The 20,670-nt window shown below is 42.5% G+C and overlaps 1 protein-coding gene across 6 annotated transcripts in view; it reads left to right on the top strand.

Moving 5' to 3' along the window:
- The first annotated feature begins 9 nt into the window (after nt 1-9).
- Nucleotides 10-20,670, top strand: part of LOC121159401 (trafficking kinesin-binding protein 2) — a 64,719-nt gene continuing 44,058 nt past the window's right edge. For 3 of the 6 annotated variants that reach the window (XR_005884358.1, XM_040984435.1, XM_040984436.1), the window contains exon 1: nt 12-252. The gene's annotated coding sequence lies outside the window, so the exon portion shown is untranslated. Of the gene's footprint in view, nt 253-4,638; nt 4,714-20,670 lie in introns of all 6 variants that reach the window. The other 3 variants (XM_040984433.1, XM_040984434.1, XM_040984432.1) reach the window with 3 other exon arrangements.

The raw sequence follows: 20,670 nt of genomic DNA, 5'->3' as shown, positions 1-20,670 counted from the left end.
CGTGGAGGCTACTGGGAGAGTGGGTCTTCTTGGAGCTGTTTCCCTCTCGAGGAGGGGCTGTCATTGACCCGGCGTCACTGCAGCTCCAAGGTCGCCGGATGATGATGTCGTGAAGCCGTCCGCCGGTCCCTGCCACGCCCGGGTGGTTACTGGCGGCGGCGGCGGCAGCCTCGGCTGCTTGCTCTCCGGCTGCCGCCGCGTCTAGGGCTTCTTGCAAAGGGAGCGCAGGTTGGAGGACGCCGGGCCATTCCGGTGAGTAACCTTCCCGCGCACGCCTCCAAACTTGTCCTTGATGGACTTCCCCGGGAAGTGGCGGAGCGTCCCCGCGCGCTCCCCGGTCCTCAGCTTCTTGGAAGTCACACGCGGATGCCCGAGCTGGAGCTGGGTGCGGGAGAGCTAGGTCCCCTCACCCAGCGAGGGCAAGTGCGTGTTTATGGACTTTGGGTGCCGAGGGATGGGCGCTGGGCTCCGACCTCGGGATGCTCCCTCAGCGGCCAAGTCTGAGAAGTGACAGCCCTCCGCCCCGCGAGCATCCATCTGCAGCCTTCATCTTGGAGGATGAGTGGCTTTAGTGCCTGGACATTAAAACCATAAGCCTCGATCGCCATCTGTGCTGTCAATTTGAGGACATTGGAAAGAGCTCTCTTCTGTATTGAGGTCACGTTGGGCTTTTCTTAATCACTGATTTCAAGCCAGACACCACAAATCTTGTAAGAGAGAGAGAGAAAGGGAGAAAGAGAGAGAGAGAGAGAGAGAGAGAGAGAAGCAGTTTGGTTTGAAGCATAAATAATAGATATTGGCAGATGTTCTTTCTATTAGCTGCATGAAAATAATCTGACCAACACTTTAAGAAATTCTAGCTTGTAGTAATAGGCTTGAGTTGTCACTTGCTCACACATCTGTACTTAGACCTGGCGTTTCTATGCTGAGGGGGAAAAAGCCTGGAAACGCATCAAGCTGGAATGGAACATAGGAAGAGGGTGAAGTGGGCTGCTTCAGAGCCCAGCGTATCTCAGTGACATTTTTGAAGCCTTCGGATCTGCTGTTGAATTCGAAGTCTGAGCTGGTGGGATCTCCAAATAGCATGTCAGTGGCGGTGGTGCCATGTTGCCTGAAAATAAACCCTGAAGGGCAAGCAGACCGGGAAGGGCAAGGATGAAGGCATTCTGTTATCACAGCAGTTATTCTAGCTATTTTTAAGATTAAGCAATGTCCAGCAAGCCTCAGATGTGCAGCCAGCACACCCCCTGGGGAAGGCAGCGTTTTATTATCTCCCAGATCCGTATGCAGACAATGGAAGAGGTCAGAAAGAACTCACGTTTGGGAACTCGCCATCTGCCAGGCTCCCCAGTTAGGAGCTCTGCAAATGCTGGTGGCTTCATCGCTTCATCCTGCCTGCTCCTCCAGTCTGTGGCTCAGTCTGTGGGACCGGTGGAGATGTCAGTCTAGGTTTGCCTAGCCCCTAGGCTTCTCGGCAGGCAGCTCCACCACTTCAGATATGACATAATGGTTGAAGGGGACTTTGCAGTGTTCCTCATTCTTCCAGCATGCTCTGGAGATCTGAGGTTTCTGAACCCCTTTGGGGATTTGTGCTTGCAAACCAGTTATTCTTTGTCCACCATTAGTCCCATCCATCCCAGAGCTGCTCAGGGAGATTGCAAAAACAAAAAAACAAAACAACATCCCACACCCACTTCCACTTGTGTGAGAAATTATAGAACTGGACTCTTTCCCCAATGTCCTCTCCAGTTCACAGCTTTTGTGATTTCACAGTTGCAGGAGTGAGCCAAGGGGTGTTATTCTCCACTGTGAATAGTTAACCTAAGTCACAAAGAGTAGACAAACTTGTTTTTTTACAAATGTGATTTCAGTGCCCAAAGTGTGTTAAACACCAGATGATAACATATTATGTTGTAGTTTTTCTTTTTGATCATCTTTGCCAATGTTTGAATTTCATTAGTTAACAAACTCTTTAGTTGGTAAGAAATCAAGACATTAGATAGTCACTAATAGTAGACACTAATAGTCGCATTTAGTTGACTTAGATATGAAGCATATCCATTCACACTTGCAGTGTTTTTGTAATCATAATGGGATGCATGTATGTTACTACCTGTCTAAATGTTTGTATATATTAATATATTCTTAAAGCACTAGGATGTTTATAGCTAAGCAACAAAAGCAGAGACAAGATGGTCAGTGTGCCCAGTGTCAGTTGACTGCTAGGAGGAACCACTGAGTATAAAAGAATCTTTAATATTTATGGACCACGTACTGTTTGCCAACTGCACAAATGAATACTTTTATTTTGGTGATTTATCTTATCTTTACAACCATCTTGTTTACAGTGCCCATTCAGCATTTAGTGATTTGCTGAGTCTCAAGGTAAGTAAGGCAGAGTCGATGATTCTCTGTTCAAAGATTTATTGGAGAGACAGAAAAATCTTGCATCTGCACGTTCACTCCTCACAAGCCTGCCAGAGCCAGGACTGGGCCAGGAGCCAGAAACTCTAGCTTTGTCTCCCACATGGGTGGCAAGAACTAGGCCCCTGAGCACCAACCCCTCCCCACCCCCATCTTTGCCTCCAGGCACACTGTATCAAGCTGGATCAGAAACCAGGACTCAAACCAGGCACTTAGATGTGGGATATGGGCATCCCAGCAGTGGCTTAACATGCTGTACCACAACACCCATTCCAGAGTCAGAATTTGAATCCAATACTTGCCTTCCTACAAGAACCATGATCCTTCTGCTACTCCTCCTCAATAAGCATATTTTCACTAAGTGCCTTCTGTTGGCCAGATGCTGTTCTGCGTACTGGAAATATAGACTTCGCTAGTTAGAAATGCAGTCTGAAGAAAGAGGCCGCTAAATTGTGCTGAGCAATAGGATTGCAACAGGTAGAGGTGTATAGAGGTTCTATGGGCTGAGAAAAGGGACCCTGGAGTCAGCCTAGAGTGGGAAGGTTTAAGCCAATCTTGGAAAACCAAATGGGAATTAGCTTGAGAAGGAGAGAGGAGAAAGGGTTGCTATAGAATAAACTGTGTCCTTGCAAAATTCCTGTGTCAAAGTTCCAACCTCTTTAGCCTCAGAATGTGATTTGGAAATGGGGCTTTGCTGGTTGGGCCTGACACCTGCCAGGTGTTCTTATAAGGAAGGAGAGGAAATTGAACACAGAAGACCCCAGAGATGCACAGGCACAGAGCAAAGATCCTATGAAGATATGTCAGGAAGGCCAAGGAGGGAGCCTCTAGAGAATCCTGTCTGCCAGCACCTTGACCTTGGACTCACAGACACCAGACTTGTGAGAAAATAAATATCTCCTGTTTATACCACAAGGTCTTTGACGTTTTGTTACAGCAGCCACAGCACACTATTCAGTAGCGGTGCTGTAGGCAATAGGAAGGGTGTAGAAAAGCCTTTGAATTGTGGCTCTGTGGGTTTAGTTTTCGTGGTAAGAAGTGTTGAAAGAAGCACCTGGAGACTAGGTTAGGGCCAGGTGAGGGACATTTCTGCATGCATTGCCAAGGGGTTCCAAACTTTTCCTTCGTGAATAGAATGAAGGGAATTTGCAGCAGTGGGACAACACTAGATTTTGTTTTGGAAGGTCTGAGCCTTGTGCGAAGGTGGCTGAAGGGAGAGAAGACCGGAGGCCAGGACGCCAGTTAAGTGGCCATTGCCCCAGGAATCCAATCTGAAGATTTTTCTCCCAATATTGAACCATCTACCGAGACAGAGCCATTGTCAGTATAAGGAAGACTTCGGAGTGCACAGCCAACCCTCAGGGCACACATAAGGATTAGAAAGTGTTTGTTATGGCTGCTTGTTCCCAGGGACAGGCTTTGTTCTTGACATTTTGCTTTTTCTTATGTAAGTCAAAGCTTTACATGTAACTGCAAAGTATTACTATTTCTCTGCTCTAAAGAGTGATTGTATGTATTCACACACTTTTGTGGTGCTTACATTTTTTTAAGCCCAATCCCGTGACAATTTTAATGAGATATCTACTTTATCTCCATTTTATATGTGAAAATATTGAAACATCCAGCAGCTAAGTAACTTGCCATAAGGTTGTCTGGCTAATCAACAACCGAGTTAAGGTTTAAACTCTGTCTTCAGATTCTTTGTTCTTAGCCTTCTATGAGGTAGTTGCCATGTATTATTGAACAAGATCTTTACTTGTGAAAGAAGGGGGAGGGATACAGCAACAAAGTGGTTACAGTTGCTGCTAGGAGTCAACAACAGAGGAGAAATGGAACAGCTATGATTCAGGTTAACAGAATTCTTCTGGAGAGAAGAGGAGAGTCTTGGGAGGCAAAACTTGCTTTGAGTTGGCGCTTCTGGGAAGGCTCAGTGGATAAAGAGGCATTTATGCTGGTGTGTGAAGAATGGCTGGAGTTTAGCTGTATAGAATGAGCATAGGATGTTAAAGGCAGAACTGGCTTGTATCACAATGGTGGGCCTGGGGATTTCCTGATGTGTTGAGAGAGGCAGTAAATGTTGCCCTTTGTTTTGGCTAGATATATTGGGCGGTTGGGGAAGGAAGTTACACAAACCAGTTTGAGGGTACGGGTCAGATGTCCAGGGAACAGAGCTGGAGGATTAAAGGACCACAGAATTATGACATTTCCTTCCAGCCTGCAATGACTGAGGTGTGCACCAGTTGTGGCTAGGAGCCAAAAAAAGCTCGTCGAGAACCAACTCATCAGTTTGTAAGTCATGTTTTTACTAACTCATAAATCTGTAATACTGTTTCGATTTACCTAGTTTATGTCTTTATTACCTGCATCCACTGTGATTTAATTTCCTAATTGTTTTTCTGTCTCCGTTCCTAAAATGTATATTGTGTTCTGTCTCTAGGTTTATTTTTTTTAAATGTCCCCTTCCATTAGAAAGATCTTGCCTATAGAGTCACACATGATCTAAATTAGTGAGATGTAATGCCTTTCCACTGACATGGGTCTGTGTGCTGCTACTAGCCTGTTTGCTGCTTGCTCATGGGCCTTGTTTTTGTTTTGCTTTATTCTGCCAAATACCTCCATTCTCACATCTTTCCCTCCTCACAAACCTGCCTCAATTTTACATCTGAGAAGATAGATCACTTCAGCTAAAAAAGAGCCTTGCCTTCACCAAGTGTCTATAGGAGAACGCTGTTGTAACACCCATTAAGTATGTATTATCTGATGGTGTCATCTTATGTCTCGGCTTTCTTAAATCATTAGACATTAGATCTTGTCTAGATCTTGGAGATCTTTCCATTAGATCTTAGGTTTCTTAGATCTGTAGCCTCCTTCTGGGCAAATACTGTTGCTAAACTGTTTCTTGTTTAGTACTTTAAGTTCAATTCAAATGACATTTTTGAAAGCTTTCCAACAAGAAGCTGATAAGTCAGTTATTAATTGAGTTGATGTAGTTGAAAGTTCTTTTAGAAATAATTGGTTAAAATGTAATGTTCTCGCTTTATTCCAGGCTTTACTCTCAAATCACATAACCTTGAAAATACCCTGTTCATACAAGAAGATGAGTATACAAAATCTACCATTGGTCTAGATCATTTTGTAGTGGCATAGATTTTTTTTGAAGATTTATTTTTATTTTTATTTTTATTTGTAAATCTTATTTACAGAGAGGAAAGACAGAGATATTCCAACCACTGGTTCATTCCCCAAATGGCCTCAACAGCCAGAGCTGAGCCAATCCAAAGTTAGGAGCCAGGAGCTTTCTCCCTATCTCTCACACAGGTGCAGGGTCCCAAGGACTTGAGCTGTCCTCTGCTGCTTTCCAGGCTGGAAACAGAGAGCTGGAGCAGAGGAGGAGAGGACACAAACCAGCGCCCATATGGGATGCTGCTACTATAGGCAGAAGATTAGCGTGACACTATCCGCACTAGCCCCTGATATAGAATTTTTTTTGTAAAGATCATTGATATATTTGGAGTTTATCATTATTTTTCTGCTGATATTTGCTGAACTTTGAGCTTTTTTCTCTTATGTTTTTGACACTGCAATAGTTAACATAGGACTTGCAAACATTTTATTGTATTGTGGTGGTAGTGGAACTGATAAATGAAACATGCTAATAGCCAAAATATTCACATACCAGTTAACAGTTCATGTCAACAACTGTTATTTATTGAGTTGTCCCAAATTCCTGCTGTTATATTCCCATTCTGCTCAGCAAGGAGAAGGAAAGGAAAAAAAGATGGCTTGTCTCCTTCCTTTCAAGATGTTCAGGAAGGAGGTTTTAATACATGCATGAGGGAAGTAAATTAGGTGCCGATTTAGAGTATGGAGTTAACCAGGGCTTTAGATGGAGGAGTGGGAGTGGAGAATAAGTCACTTCATCCTGAGGATGACTTTTAAATTGAGCCCTGAAGTTGTAAGTACTTAGCACAAGAAGGACTGGGTATTGCAGGCACAGTGGGCACAGAAGGGAGGTGTGGAGAGTGTGGTGAGGAAGTGCAGACGAGGCGCTGGAGAGTGCAGGCAGGAAGCAGTGTAAGAGGAGCAAAGAGCAGGCAGAGGCCAGACCAGGCCAGAGATTAAGCATGGAGTCCTGTTAGGAGGTGATGATGATGGCTTGACACTGGATGATAGAAGGGAGGGAGAACATCAAGTGGGTCTGAGGTGCATACTGAGAGGCTGCACCAGATTTGTGCACGGATTGGATGTGACAGGGTGAAGGAAAGGAGGAATTGAGGACCCAGTGGAGTATCGTCATCCTGTTGGAAATCTGAGTAGAGCTTAACAAGACATCTGTCTGAAGAGCTAAACTGGGAGTTCTTCCCCTGAGGAGGATCAGAGCTGAGGAAGACTCCCAACATTGAAGGATCCAGAGGAAGGATGGGGGAGGGGTGGTCCATAAGGAGGCCAACCATGAGCATCACGGAATGTGGGCTGCAGCAAAGGGAGGAAGGCTGGAGTGAGGAATGGGCATCCATGTTGAACCCGAGCTGGTGCAAGATGCCACCTAGGCAGGGCTGAGTGGATTGCACAGTGAGGACGATTGGTGGTGTAAGGGAGAGTGGGTTCAGTGAGGTTGAAGTATGGATAAGAGATAGGGAAGAGCTTATGAGAATGAATCATCTTTGGAGAATTTGGCTGACGAGAGGGACCTTTATGTTTATGATAAGGTGGAACATTTGGGACATGCTAGTAAGCCAAGAACGAGATAGAAATGAGTAGAGGGTAGGCAAAACCGATGGAGCAAGGTTTAGAGAAGGCGTGGATCAAAGCTGCGCTTAGACATCAACTGAGTATAGAAGGACACGTTGCAGAAAAGCTGGAAAGTTTCATTCCAGCTGCCCATTTTTCTCTTTCGAGAGGTTTACTATTGTATTCTCACATCAGCAAGGATACAGCTACATGATGGAGAGAACCTTGCCAGAGATGATGGATTCACTGATGGGAATGAGAATAAGTGAAAGGATTACAACAGATTGCAAGTCAGTGATGACTTGGAAAGATGTGATGTGTGGTCAGAAAGAGGGGGCTTTTAAGAGGATAATAGAGGGCATGGCAAGGCCCACCGTTGGTGGCTGAATTTGCCGCATTCCACATGGTTTTGTGTCCTTTTCAGAACTCATGGATTGCTTGCATGTAACATGCAGATCAGCTGAGTAGAGGACTTCCCAGCAATCCATCACATTGGGGTTAAAGTGAGGAAGCTCTGCTCTTTGCTCTCCACCATAGGCCCGGCCGTGAGGTGCTTTGGGGTTAGGCAGGGCAGTGGTGTAAGTCAAGACAAAGGCAAGCTTGTTGGTTGAAAAAGAGCACTGTGTCTGGAGGAAAAGGGGAGGAGGACGGCACTGGAAACCAACTAGAGTGCCCGTGAGCTGGTACTACTATTCCAAAAGCATGAAATTTAACCAGCAAAAAAAAAAAAAAAAAGAAAAAAAATCTTTCCAAGCCTTCTCATCTTTCTCCACTAGCACTAGGCTAAACCACTGAATTTGCCTTTGTTTTCTCTTTAGTCACAAAATTGAAAACATACAAATGAGGCTTATGTTTGCAACTGTGAGTTTTGAAAAGAAGCAGTCAGATCATTTCTCATTGGATGTAGGGCTTATTGTAAGAACATTCATCATCAGCAGTGAGGACCTGATGATATGAAGAAATGAGCCAGAGAAAGGTTTGATTTTTAGCTCTGCTATGAGACTGCTGAGTTCTTTTTGGTTCTTTCAAGCGGATAGTGTGTGCTGTTGCCATAAAATGACAAACCACTCTTTTAGCACCGATGTCTTGGACAGAATTTTTGATTGTGCAAATATAGTACCTCTGTACAACAGAGGGGCTGCTTTAGTAGCTTGGGAGAAAAAAATGAATTCAAAGGTTTTTGTGTGTGTGTGTCAAATTTAATTCTGTTTTCCTCAAACTTGTAAAAGTACTTTTGTATTCACTCTTGATTTAGTTTTTCAAAGTAATTCATTTAGTTAATGTTGGACTGAAAAATGCATCAGTAATCAACTTTTTTCATAAAACACTTCTATGATTCAGTGTACTGACTTAGGCATGTATTGTAGAATCACTATAGCCTATTGGATTTTGGACATATAATAGTAAAATTCCTTCCTTCAAAGAATTTACAGTAAAGCCAGGGAAAAATGATACATCATCTTTTGGGGTCATCCAAGAAGTGAACTGTGATTAAAAGTAAAATAGCTGTGAGAAATTTTTTAGATTTGCTGACTTTTCTTGTGCTTATAAGCCACTCTATATTTCCTTAGAGCAAATAGCAGCAAAAATTCTCACAAAAGAAGAGAGGAGGTCTTGTACTGTCCATGGGAGACAGGAAAGAAATACCCCAGTGTGTTCCTAGCCAAGCTGGGAAAAGGAGCAGCAGCAGGTGAGAAGAGCGTTTGATGCAGGTGCCAGGGAAAGAGGAGAAAGCCAGCAAAGCCCTTGGTGCTGGAGGGATGAAAAAAGGAGGTGCTTGGGAAACAAGCCAAGGGCCCCAAAACAGGCCCTGGGGTGGCATCTCAAGCTGACACGGCTGAGTTCCCTGATAACCTGGTTATCTGGTTTCTTAGCCAACAGCAGGTTGTAAAAGGGAGAGGTGCGCCTACACCGGGTGTAGAGGAGTCCTGGTTGATACAGCTCCATGACCAGGGAGGGAGCAAACAAAATTGGAAGCAGACTGAAAACTCTTGAAAACAAATAGCAATTTGAGATCATCTTTCAAAGGTTATATTTCTGGAGGATCCTACTGTCACCAGTAGGCTATAATAAAGTAATCAAGTAATCGCTCTTCAGAATGACTATGAAGCATTAAACTGTTTCGTATTCATTTCAGGAACTTCAGCTTTTCCTTCCAGTAGCAGTTTCATGTCTTAACTCTGGGGTAAAGGTGTCTTATCATAAATGTTCTGGAAAACAAAATTGGAAAAAGAAGAAAAGAACAATAGAGAAATACCAAAGGTTTTTTCTTTTTTTTTGATGCAGTATGGTTGGTACCGTCTCTAGGGAATGTTTGCAATGGAGCCCATATGACACATATTTTTATATACAGTGGCTTAAAAACCTTCAGTTTTCAAATGCTCTAACCAGCTTGTATTTCTCATTTTTCTCCACATCATGACTGTAATGTTACTTGAATACAGCCTAACTCATCCACTTAGTTTTTAGGTTTTCTTTTTTATTAATCTCACGAGAACAGAGATTTCATGCATTCTATATGTCCAGTTCCAAGAAGACATTACACTTCCCTCCATTTAGCAAATGATTAGTAAATCCCTGTCATTGTAAGACATTAAATTACAGGCAAACTTAATTTATTGGAATAAAGGCTTACTTTGATCTTTATTTACTGCTTTTACAAGCTCGATCTAGCGAAAGAATTAATCAGAATTTGTGGTAGTACATCTGTATTACTTTCTTGATGCTGTAGAGTAACCCATTTAAAGATAAACTCAAGCTCAGATTTGGTGTTGTTTTTAAAGAGGTAGATGGTGTGTATAAAAGCACATACAGGCTGTTTTGCCTTGTTATAAATATACTCAACATGGGGACCAGAAACCCATTTCTGAAAGCAGCTAGAAGTTGTTGGAGAACAAGTTGAGGGCTTACCTAGGTTTTCTCCTTTATTCAGTAATCAGTTCGTGTTTTTCAAAAGTGGAACAGGGAGATAGGATTGCGCCAGGACCATCCCTGAGGCTTTTTCAGATCAGGTTCTCTCACTCACACTGTTAGCCTCCTGCCCCTGGAGCTCCGAGGTGAAAGGTGCTAACTTTGGAAAACACATGTGAGTGCGAGTTTGGGACTCCACCTGTTAGCCTCCGTTTCTTCATTTCTTAGTCTATAACATGGTGATGGTAGTGACTTCCCCGTTGTGAGAATTAAAGGTGATTTTGTGCACACAGTGTTTGCCACAGTATCTCCTGCGTGCATGTGGATGGAGGGTGTAGACACCTCCTGAACTGAGAAGGAGTCCTGAGCCAAAGACTAAAGAAGGAAGCTCCATATAATTAGATTTGTGTGGGCAACTTAAATATGGGATTCCAGACCAGGGCAGATGCCACAAGGGGACAGATGGGCCATGTAAGCACAGCCCATGTGAAGGTTTCCTTCTGAACAACAGTGTGAGAGGCCAGGTTTCATGCATTTATAGTCAGCAGGGAGCCAGTGAAATCCCTGTGTTACACAACCAATCTTGTACTGTTTTTCACGGGTTGCCCCCTCTGGCACCTTGCTGTTCTTGTAGACCTTATCAAACCCTGCTGGTGATGATACTTAGTGCTTTATGGTGAGAGAGTCACAGCAGCAGGACTGGCGGTGGTCAGAATCTTCCTGAGAGAGAGAGAAAGAAGTGGAAATGCAAGGTAGTGGGGTAGTGGCCCCAGTTTGCTATCCCACATCTGGCCCATGGTTGTTATCAGTGTTGGTAAGGAAGACTAGATTTGAAATAGAATTGAGAATAGATGTTTATTCATCAAATATTTTTCCATTTGAAACTCTTAAAGCTCTTAGATTTTTATTAAAAATTATTTATCATCAATAACAGATCTCAGGATACTCCTGTAGTTTTGTTTGATATTTTCTTCACTAGAGTCACGCATTTTAACTGAAATGACTTGTTTTTTTTTTTTTTAATTTTAGTGTCAAAAAGAGTTACTTCATGTCCAGGACAAAGTCTCACCAGACAGTAGTGTCTTTGCTTCAATTGTGCAGGTCTAGAAGCTTTTGGAATTAATCAGGCCTGACAGATGCGACATGATAAACTCATTCAAGAATGATACACAAAGCAGAATGTCCTATTTTAATGTACAGCGCAATATACATTTGTTCTCATAGAGTTAATATGTACTTCTCTTATGGGAAAATCTGCATGAGCAGTCAAGTTGCCAGAGTTTAGAGGTGGACACTGGTGGTGTAGAGCAGTACGCTGAGAGAATGGGATCGGGTTGATACGCAGAATATGAAAATGGGGGTGGAGTGTCAGTGTTGTCAAGAGCCATGCTAGCTCAGAGTGGAGCCGACTCCAGCTGGAGGAGCTGGAATGAAGCTCTTGCAGTACTGGAGACAGAGGAGGTGTGGACTACTGGGATAGCATGGGATGCCTGGACAGTAAACTGACAGCAACTGGGATGGCCATGTGGAAATGGGGAGTGAAAGGAGAAAGGGCAACTGTTACGCCTGCAGCTATGCTCATCAGGTAAATTGGTGTTATTCAATAGTGACTGAAGCAAGACTAAATATTTCCTTTTTAAAAGATGTATTTGTATTTGAAAGGCAGAGTTACAGAGAAAACATATGGAGAAGGTCTTCTGTCTGTTGATCGACTCCCTAAATTGCTGCAACAACTAGAGTTGAGCCGATCCAAAGCTAGGAGACAGGAGCCTCTTACAGGTCTGCCACACAGATGCAGGAGCCCAAGGCTTTGGGCCATCTTCTGCTGCTTTTCCAGGCCATAAGCAGGGAGCTAGATGAGAAGTGGAACAGCTGGATGCAAACCACTGCCCATATAGGATGCCAGCACTGCAGTCGGAGGATTGGCTTACTATGCCGTGGCACCAGCCCCAGCAAGACTAAACATTTCACGGGAGAAGGAAAATGAGTTCAGTTCAGAATGTGGAGAATTTATGATCTCCAGTATGAACTGATCCTGAGATTTCCAGTTTAAATACAGATGTGGACTGAAGATAGAGCATTGGAGAGTAACCATCAGGTAGTTTGAGATTGCTGAAAAGAGAAAGAAGAGGGCTCATGAGAGAATCATGAAGAGGAGGGGATCACGAACATTAAATTCAGGTGGAAGTTTCTGAACTTCCTCAACCACCCACTTACTATGACCCTGCCAGCTTAAGAGTGCAATGGTCTCTTGAGTTTCAGATAGTAAGTAGTCATAATCTCAAAAACGTTTATCTGTTCTTACTTGGTTCCTGTCTTTGGCAAACCGAAATCATCCATTATATGTCAATTCTTGTTCAAAAAGAAATCCTGCATTGAGCTTTTGGAATTGACCACTGGTTTGAGAAAGAAGTACTCTTATATCTAAATATAATGTAGTTATGTTATGACATAATGAATTCAATAAAAACATTGTCAAGTCTCTTATCTGGAAAGTACATAATTTAAAATCTCATAGCTATTCTTAGCTGTGCGGATCATTCTGGAATTACAGGTATTTATGAGTATCTATTCCTCCATTTACTCTGCATTACTCACGTTTTTAAGAACTATACTTGTTTTCTTCTCATTTTAAACCACTACTTAGTTAAAAGAATGTAATAAAAGAACATCATTTTATTCTGTAGTAAGTTTTTAAAATATGACAACCGTGCTGATTTTACTAATGTCCTGGAATATGCATTTTTGGCAGAAACTGCCCTTGTTAACTAGCCTGGATCCACTATCAGCTGAGTATCAGATCCTTCAAGAGCTAAATACAGCAGTTCTTCAAGAAGCTCACAGGAAATAGAATGATTTTTGGTGCAAAATATTTTAAAGCCTATGCCTGTGAAAATCTTGAGAAAGTTGAGGAAAAAAGCTTTGGGTGATTTCAAAGGTTTTTCCACTAAAATGAGCATCTTTTAATACCATTTTCCATGAACTTTTTGAAGCTCTCCCGTAGTTGGCTTGAGCCTTCAGTCTCATGTTTTGAGGAAGCCAAAACCCTCTTTGTTTTGAGGAAACAAACCCCTGTTTACAAAGCCCTGGTGTTCTTGGACCTCCAAGTCCTGTCATCATGGTGGGCCTCTTGAAAGAGAAGGCTGTTCCCCAGCCACACACAGAGTGGCTTCACCCTCTCGTTGCTGGGCGGGGACCTTCTTCCACTCATGTACCTTTTCCAAGTGTTTTCTCCAACAAAAGCATTTAGTGGACCTCTGCTATCAATATGAAGATGGCAAAATACAGACTTTATTAGATATACTTTGATCACATATGACAGCCCTGACCCTTGTATTAACATTTATCTGCTGCATTTCCCAACGTTCAAATACTGAAATAATGCATACTAAATGGTTTCCATTCTGGAGAAGTTTTAAGAAAATTTATCCAGCATAAACTTTTGCAATATTAGAATATGCTATAGGACAGCAAATATACTGTTTTGCCAGAAGACACAGAGAAGCTCCTGCTGACTTAAGTAGATATAGAATTTCCATTTTGAGTTACTCTCTGTCCCAGAGATATAAACCATGATTGTACAGGAAATGTGAGTCCGAAGTCTACCTATTTAGAGATTGCATTAGTATGATTGAGCTATTTGCTGGCCTAGTTCCTTTGATTAAGCTACCATATGACCTTCACTCAATTATTTTTGCCCAATAATGATTTGTTTTTCTATTTTTAGCCAAGCATGATTTTTTTTTGGTAGAAACATGAGTTTTTGAAAAATTGAATGATGAGAGCGACAGAGGGTCCTGTAAGTGGATGAACAGCAGTCAGTGCTGTTGTAAACATTTTTGCCTGTTTACTATCACTTTTGGCAATGTCACTCTGGAACATTGAGCAAAAGTTGCTGTCCTAAAGTGTACTTTTGACAACATCTTAATGTTAGGGCTGGCATTGTGGCTCAGTCGCTTCATCTGCCACTGGGACCACCAGCATTGCATATTTATTTGGTTAGACTCTTAGTTACTCCACTTTCAATCCAGCTTCCAACTTACGTGGTTGGGAAGGCAGCAAAATCTGGTTGTATAATTTGGACCCCTGCCATCCCTTTAGGAGACTAGGATGGAATTCTTGGCTCCTGGCTTCAGCCTGGCACAGTCCTATCTATTGCAGTCATTCCAGTAGTGAAAGGGTAGATAGGTTCTCTTTCGCTGACACTCTGCCTTTCCATTAAGTAAACACATCTTTTTTTTTTTAAGAAGTCATATTCATGTTATTTATTCATTTCATTCTTTGTAAGTTTGGTGTCATAGTGTTAAATTCTGTGGTACAGAAAAATGCCATGGTTAGGCAGCAGATCAGAGATGAGCAAACGATAGCTGAGTGAATCTGGACAGCCTTGCAAGCTGAGACTGCCCGTATGGGATGGCAGCACTGCAGGTTTACACTTTTGCAGAGTTAAAGAGAGAGAGAGAGAGAGAGAGAGAGAGAGAGAGAAAACACAACATGAATGACAAAAAAAACAAAAACAAACAAACAAAAAACCTTGTATGGCTTCAAAGCCTAAAATATGACTTGGCTTTTACTAACTTCTTGTACGGAGTTGAGTTTTCAAGTGAATAAATAGCCAATTAATAGGTTAAAAAAAATCACTAGTAGAAATGCTAAGTGATTCTGTAATTGTCTATTCTGGGTACTTTGTGGTCATTAAAATTGTGCTATTAGATCCACAATACTTTGATCTGAAAGATAAATGCTGAACAGCATGGTAAGAGTCTTCGTGCGGAGGATGGTGAACAAGTACAAGCAGGCTTCATTTGATCCTTCGTATTTATGTGTTTTTGGAGTATAGGTTCTTTTTGTAATGTGAAGAATTTATATGAAATGAGTAGATAAACATTTCATGGTACTGATTTAGAAATGCAAAAATGCTCGTGTTCCTAAATGCATATTGTGCTTCATTTATGCTTTACAGGGGGAGAAGCTGAGTAGAAATGTCCAGTGTAGGCTTGTGGCCGATTCTTGTCAGATGAGAAAGAAGTTTGTTCCAGGAATATAACTTTATTCACACGTTTAAACAGTCGCCACTTTGAACTTACATAGCTTTCCTGCAATGTTTTTGGCAGGCAGCCAGACATCTGAAAATGTTCCATTGCAGCTGAATCTCACATTTTTTTTTTTTTTAACCATCCCTCTAGCTGGAATCTAATTGCTGTTACTGTGGAACAGCTAGGGAAGAACATAAAGACAACAGGGCCTGTAAAGAAATTTTCAGGAGCCCTGTCCACGTTGCTTACCTGGCCAGGATTGCTGGCTTGGCAGCAGCACGTGCTTACCTGGCCAGGCACCTGTTTAACATCAAGTGTTAATGAGATGTAGTAATAAATACACAGCAAGTAGACTACCAAAGGGTCCACCAAAGGCTTCTAAAAACATCCCATTTGTCCCCTGCCCCCATACCTTGCTTAGGTTCTCTGCATATTTTCGCTACAAGCACACATTTTGGTATATTTGTAAGTATAATATAGAAAATATTTACTTTTTGGGGTTTTTAAAAATTATTTATTTTTATTGGAAAAGCAGATCTACACAGAGAAGGAGAGACAGAGAGGAAGATCTTCCATCTACTGGTTCACTCCCCAAGTGGCTGCAATGTCCAGAGCTGAGCTGATCCAAAGCTGGGATCCAGGAGCTTCTTCTGTGTCTCCCATTAGGGCACAGGGTGCCAAGGCCTTGGACCATCCTCCACTGCTTTCCCAGGCCACATGCACGGAGCTGAATGTGAAGTGGAGCAGCCGGGAGACGAACCAGTGCCCATATGAAATCCTGGGCAATCAAGGCGAGAACTTCAGCCACTAGGCTACCGTTCTAAGCCTTTGTTTTTGTCTTACAGCCCTGCTCCTATAACTTCTTAAAAGTTATTAAAGCCAGGTTTAGCATTTCCATTCAGACCAGGACCCTAGATTGATGACTCACTCTGCTTTGATGCAGAGATGTGAGTTATGAAATAGAATGGCTTCTGATAATGATAGATGTTGTCAACTAAAGTTCATAATATTCTTTTGCTCTGAACTTGTCTATTTAGAAAAGGTGAAACTTGGAATGGACAACCAAGGTTGTATAAAATGCTGCATTTCTGTAAAGTTTACCACTGATGTTCAAATAGTTCCTTGCACAGAAAAAAAAAAAAGCCCTCAGTGGCCCTGTGGCAGTTTGAGTCCTCCACTGATGAACCGCAGACACCTGTCAGCAGATGCCATTGTTCTTGTCAAGTTGTTGGCCATGAGCTCAGGAATGTGTAAGCAGTGCCTCTTACCACTTCTGTACTTGTCGCTTGGGCTGGCTTCCTTCAACATGTATAAGCTCATCCTCTTTCCAAATTAAGATATTAAGCTAACATTTTCCCATTTGTAAAGATAAATTATTTTCATTTTATTTGAAAGTTACAGACTAGCAGAGATCTTTCATCTGCTGTTTCATTCTTCCAAATGCCTGCAAGATCCAGGACTAGTCCGGGCACAGTCAGGACTGGAGTTTAGTGTAGTTGAGCCATCACCCAGTACCTCCCAGAGTGTTCATAAGCAGGCAGCTGGAATCAGAAACAGCCAAAACCCAAGCACAGGAGATGCAGATATCTTGAGCTGCATCTTGACTGGCTAAAATGTTCTTCACATCTTCTTTAAACCTTAAGCCAAGCACAAGCAGTACCTAAAGCTACATCTTTACATTTATAAGCCAGAAAGCCTTGTTCTTACATGGTGAATTAACTTTCTTACAAATCTTTTGGAGCACAAACTCCACGTAAAATTTTCAACCTAACGAACTTGTGGCTGGGAGCAAACTGTGCTCACAAGCGAAGCTCTCGGCTCTGCTGATCCCTGGAGGTGGCCAGTCCCACTCTGCTGTTTTCGTTATGTGCAGCATGTTTGCTTCATGTATGTATATTGGGGTTGGCCCTAAACGCTGTGCTAATGATAGAAGAACAGACACAAAAGTGCAGATGGTGTAAAAAATTGAAAGTGAGTCATTTTCGCATATTAAATATGTCCTTGGACAGTAAAAGTGATTATGCAGGACAGTTCCGCAGTGTGTTCAAAAAAAAAAAGGACAGGTGCAGCTGACAGTCAAGCGATCACCTGAAGTGACTTCAGGAGGGGAGCACTGCTGAAGTGTGTGCCTGCTCGGTCAAGGTTAATTCAGGTGAAGATTAGTGGGAGTTGGAGACCTTGGGACTAAGCCAGGCAGAGTGGGTAGCCGTGGAGTCCTATCAGAAAGCGCAGATGGCACCGCGGGTTCACGGCCTTGCCTAATCTGCAGGTGAAGCTCCCTGGATTCTTCATGCTGCCCGCGGTTCCCTCCCTTCTCCTGTCAGTAAAGATTGTGGCAGGGAGGGGTTGCCTGCCCCAGCAAACATTCACTAGAAACAAAATAGGGCCGTTTGTAAAATGTCCTAAATGCATCAGTGGGGAAGAAGCACTGACCTCAATGAACCTAAACTCAATAAACTTAAAGTGTCTGACTTTTTTTTCCTCTGAATTGCTGTGTCATTCTTTTTGTAAATTTTATCTACAGTATAGCTAGGCAAAATCTTTGTCCTTGTCAAAATCTACTATTTTATGCTGTGGTACACTAAACTTATTTCGTATTTTCTTTTTTTAAGATTTATTTTTTATTGGAAAGTCAGATATACAGAAAGGAAGAGAGACAAAAAGAAAATATTTTCCATCCACTGGTTCACTCCCCAAGTAGCCACATGGCCAGAGCTGAGCCAATCCAAAGCCAGGAGCCAGGAACTTTTGGGCCACCCATGTGGATGCAGGATCCCAAGGCTCTGGGCTGTCCTCAACTGCTACAAGCAGGGAGCTGGAAGGGAAATGGAGCGGCTGGGACAGGAACTGGTGCCCATATGGAATCCCAGCTCATGCAAAGAGAGGCCTATAGCCACTTGGCTACTGCACTGGACCCTTATTTTGTAGTTTAAATTACAGTTTATTTGCCACTGCCCAGGGGAACTGCCGTCACAGTGGTAATTGGCTCTGATCCCAGTCTTGCATGTAGCTCAGCCACCAAACATGTTTGTTAACATTAGTCCCCAGAATGTCGTTTGTAGAATACAATTTTAAAATGTATTTCTAGTGTAAATATTTCACCGAGTCATTACATTTACCACAGTTCTAGGTTCTGCACGCCTGCAAAGTAAGGTTTCCTGGACCAGTTGTTGCCTTTTCAGTGAGCTGTTTTGGCATGAGCAGCCTGTTTTAAGGAAGTAGCAACTTTTTTTTAAAAGGCTTAAGGCCTATTTTTAGGCACTTATTAGTTCCTTTAGGACCATTTAGTTCCATGGCTGTGTTAAACTTGTCATTAGTCATTGTTTTCTACAAACAATGTTCCTATCATTGACATGTTCTGGTTTTTCTTTTAAAGCCTCATTCCTATTAAATAAGGGATTTTTGCTATTTCACTTTGTTTTCTCCTAAGTGCACATGAATTACAAATGCTGGATTGTTTTTACATTGTGCAGGTTTGATGGTTGTGCATTCGTGCATCTGACAAATGCAAGGAAAATCATCAGTGCAGCTGAACTAAAACCCTTGCTCGCCACAAGGTGGAAAGTGAATGTAACTTCTACGTTGGCAGAAGGTGCCTTGCAAGGAGTAAGGCGTATCTGGTGCTCAACATTTTGGAGGGTACAATCATAATGATGCTAGGAAACTAACATGTGGGTGGTGATCGAAATAACAGCTAATATTTACTAAACATTTACTGTATCCTAAGGTGTCATTTCAAGACTTTACATGCATTAATTCATATAATTCCCCCAACAGCTCCTTGACATAGGTGCTATTATTATCCTGTGGTAACCCACTTAATCCTCATAATAACCCTGTAATGAGACCCTATTTATAGGTTCACTTAATGAACCTAAAAAAAAATTGAGAGTATTCAATTTGTTGAAGTTCATACAACCAGTAGGTGATAGAGTTGGGATTGAAATTTAGACCATAATTTCATGTTCACAACCACTGAGACAAGCTGAATAGTGGCCCTCAAAGGCAGATTCTAATGCCCTGGAACCTGTGATTAGCACCTGATGTGGCAAAAGGGACTTTGCAGACTTGGGCTAAATTGAAGATCTTGAGAAAGATGATCCTGGATTATCCTTCAGTGTCCTGATAAGGAAGCAGAGGGAAGTGGGGCAGTAGAAGGTGGAAGCAGACAGAGACTCGGAGATGCTGTGCTGCTGCTGGCTTTGAAGATGGCTGGAAGGGCCCTGGGCCAGGGTGTATAGTCCTGGAACCTAGGAAAGGCAAAGCAGTGGATCCCTGACCCCTGACCCTCCAGAGGGAGGCATCCCAGCCTGCTGACACTCTTGTTGTTGGTCCAGTGAAAACACTGCATCCTTCTGACCTCCAGAACTGGAAGACGGCAAACCAGTGCCTTTTCACGTTGCAGACATTAGGGTAGTTTGTTGTAGCAGCCATAGAGAGTTAACATAGCCACCATGTTTGGCAGAAGCATACCTGGTAGGGTTAAGACATTTTATCATAAGCGCCCTCTCAGAATATACAAGAGTGGGCTTTAGTAGCAATGCCTTGTAGTGGTCCCTGCCCACGGCACTGGTCACTGTATTGCCCACAACACAGCTTCTTAGCTTTTTTTTTTCCTACATGAAGATCACTCCAAGCTAATCTATTCCCCCCCTCAAACAAACAAACAAACAAACAAACAAAAAGATTAGGCAGAAAGAAATAAGCATTTGTGTGTCTGCTCTCTGTCTGCTCCCAAACAAGACACCATGTTTTTTTTTAATTTAGTCCTCTGGCCTGTCTTATAAAGAATGATTATTAATACCCTTGTCTTGACAATGAGGAAGGATATTAAAAAAGTTAACTCATGTGCTCAAGGTTAGGAAAGCCATAAAGATGAAAACTCAGACCTGCCTGATGTCAAGAAGCATACATTGTTCTATATTCCTTTCTGCTACTCCAGGCTAAGGTAACAGAAGGGGTCAGAGTAAGTCCAGAGCATGTCCAAAGTGTGTGTTTATTTCAAAGGAGTCATCAGGAAGCACATACCACTGCTAGATTACCCTGACCCAGTGCAGGTCAACGATGTGGGCAGGTTCCTGAATGACCCTGGGGGTCAGCATTCTTGCTGCGTGAGTCTCGACAGTGGACTTGGTTCCATGATCATCTTGGCTTTCTCTCTTTCCAGTGCAGGAGTTCAGACCAAGCCAGCAACAAAACCACTGTAACTAATTAGACAGCAGTCTTCAGAGCAAAGGCCTGGAGTTGATAGTAGAAACATATGTAATTGTTTGTTTTCCTTTATGATATATTAAAAAGTAGAAATGATAAACCTAATATGGAAGCAACCAGTGTGTGACAGAGCAGTGAACTGTGTCAAGACCCAAGGTAATCATTACATTTTCACAATGATCTTTAATTAAAATAGAATTAAAAGAGCCACAGTTGTGCTTCAGAACCAGTTGGCACCTGTATGTAGCTATTTGGCTTTCAAACTCCCCTTTTCTTCCTCCTGTACCTCTTTTTCATCTTTCATTTTCTTACCTTACTTCCTCTCTTCCCATCTTCCAAACAAACTTGAAGCTTATTA

The sequence above is a fragment of the Ochotona curzoniae genome, unplaced genomic scaffold (assembly GCF_017591425.1).
Source record: "Ochotona curzoniae isolate NIBS_2020 unplaced genomic scaffold, NIBS_Ocur_1.0 contig_4148, whole genome shotgun sequence".
In the NCBI taxonomy this organism is placed as follows: Eukaryota; Metazoa; Chordata; class Mammalia; order Lagomorpha; family Ochotonidae; genus Ochotona; species Ochotona curzoniae.
The sequence above is the reverse complement of the archived record's forward strand: the minus strand, read 5'-3'. Positions and strand labels throughout refer to the sequence as shown.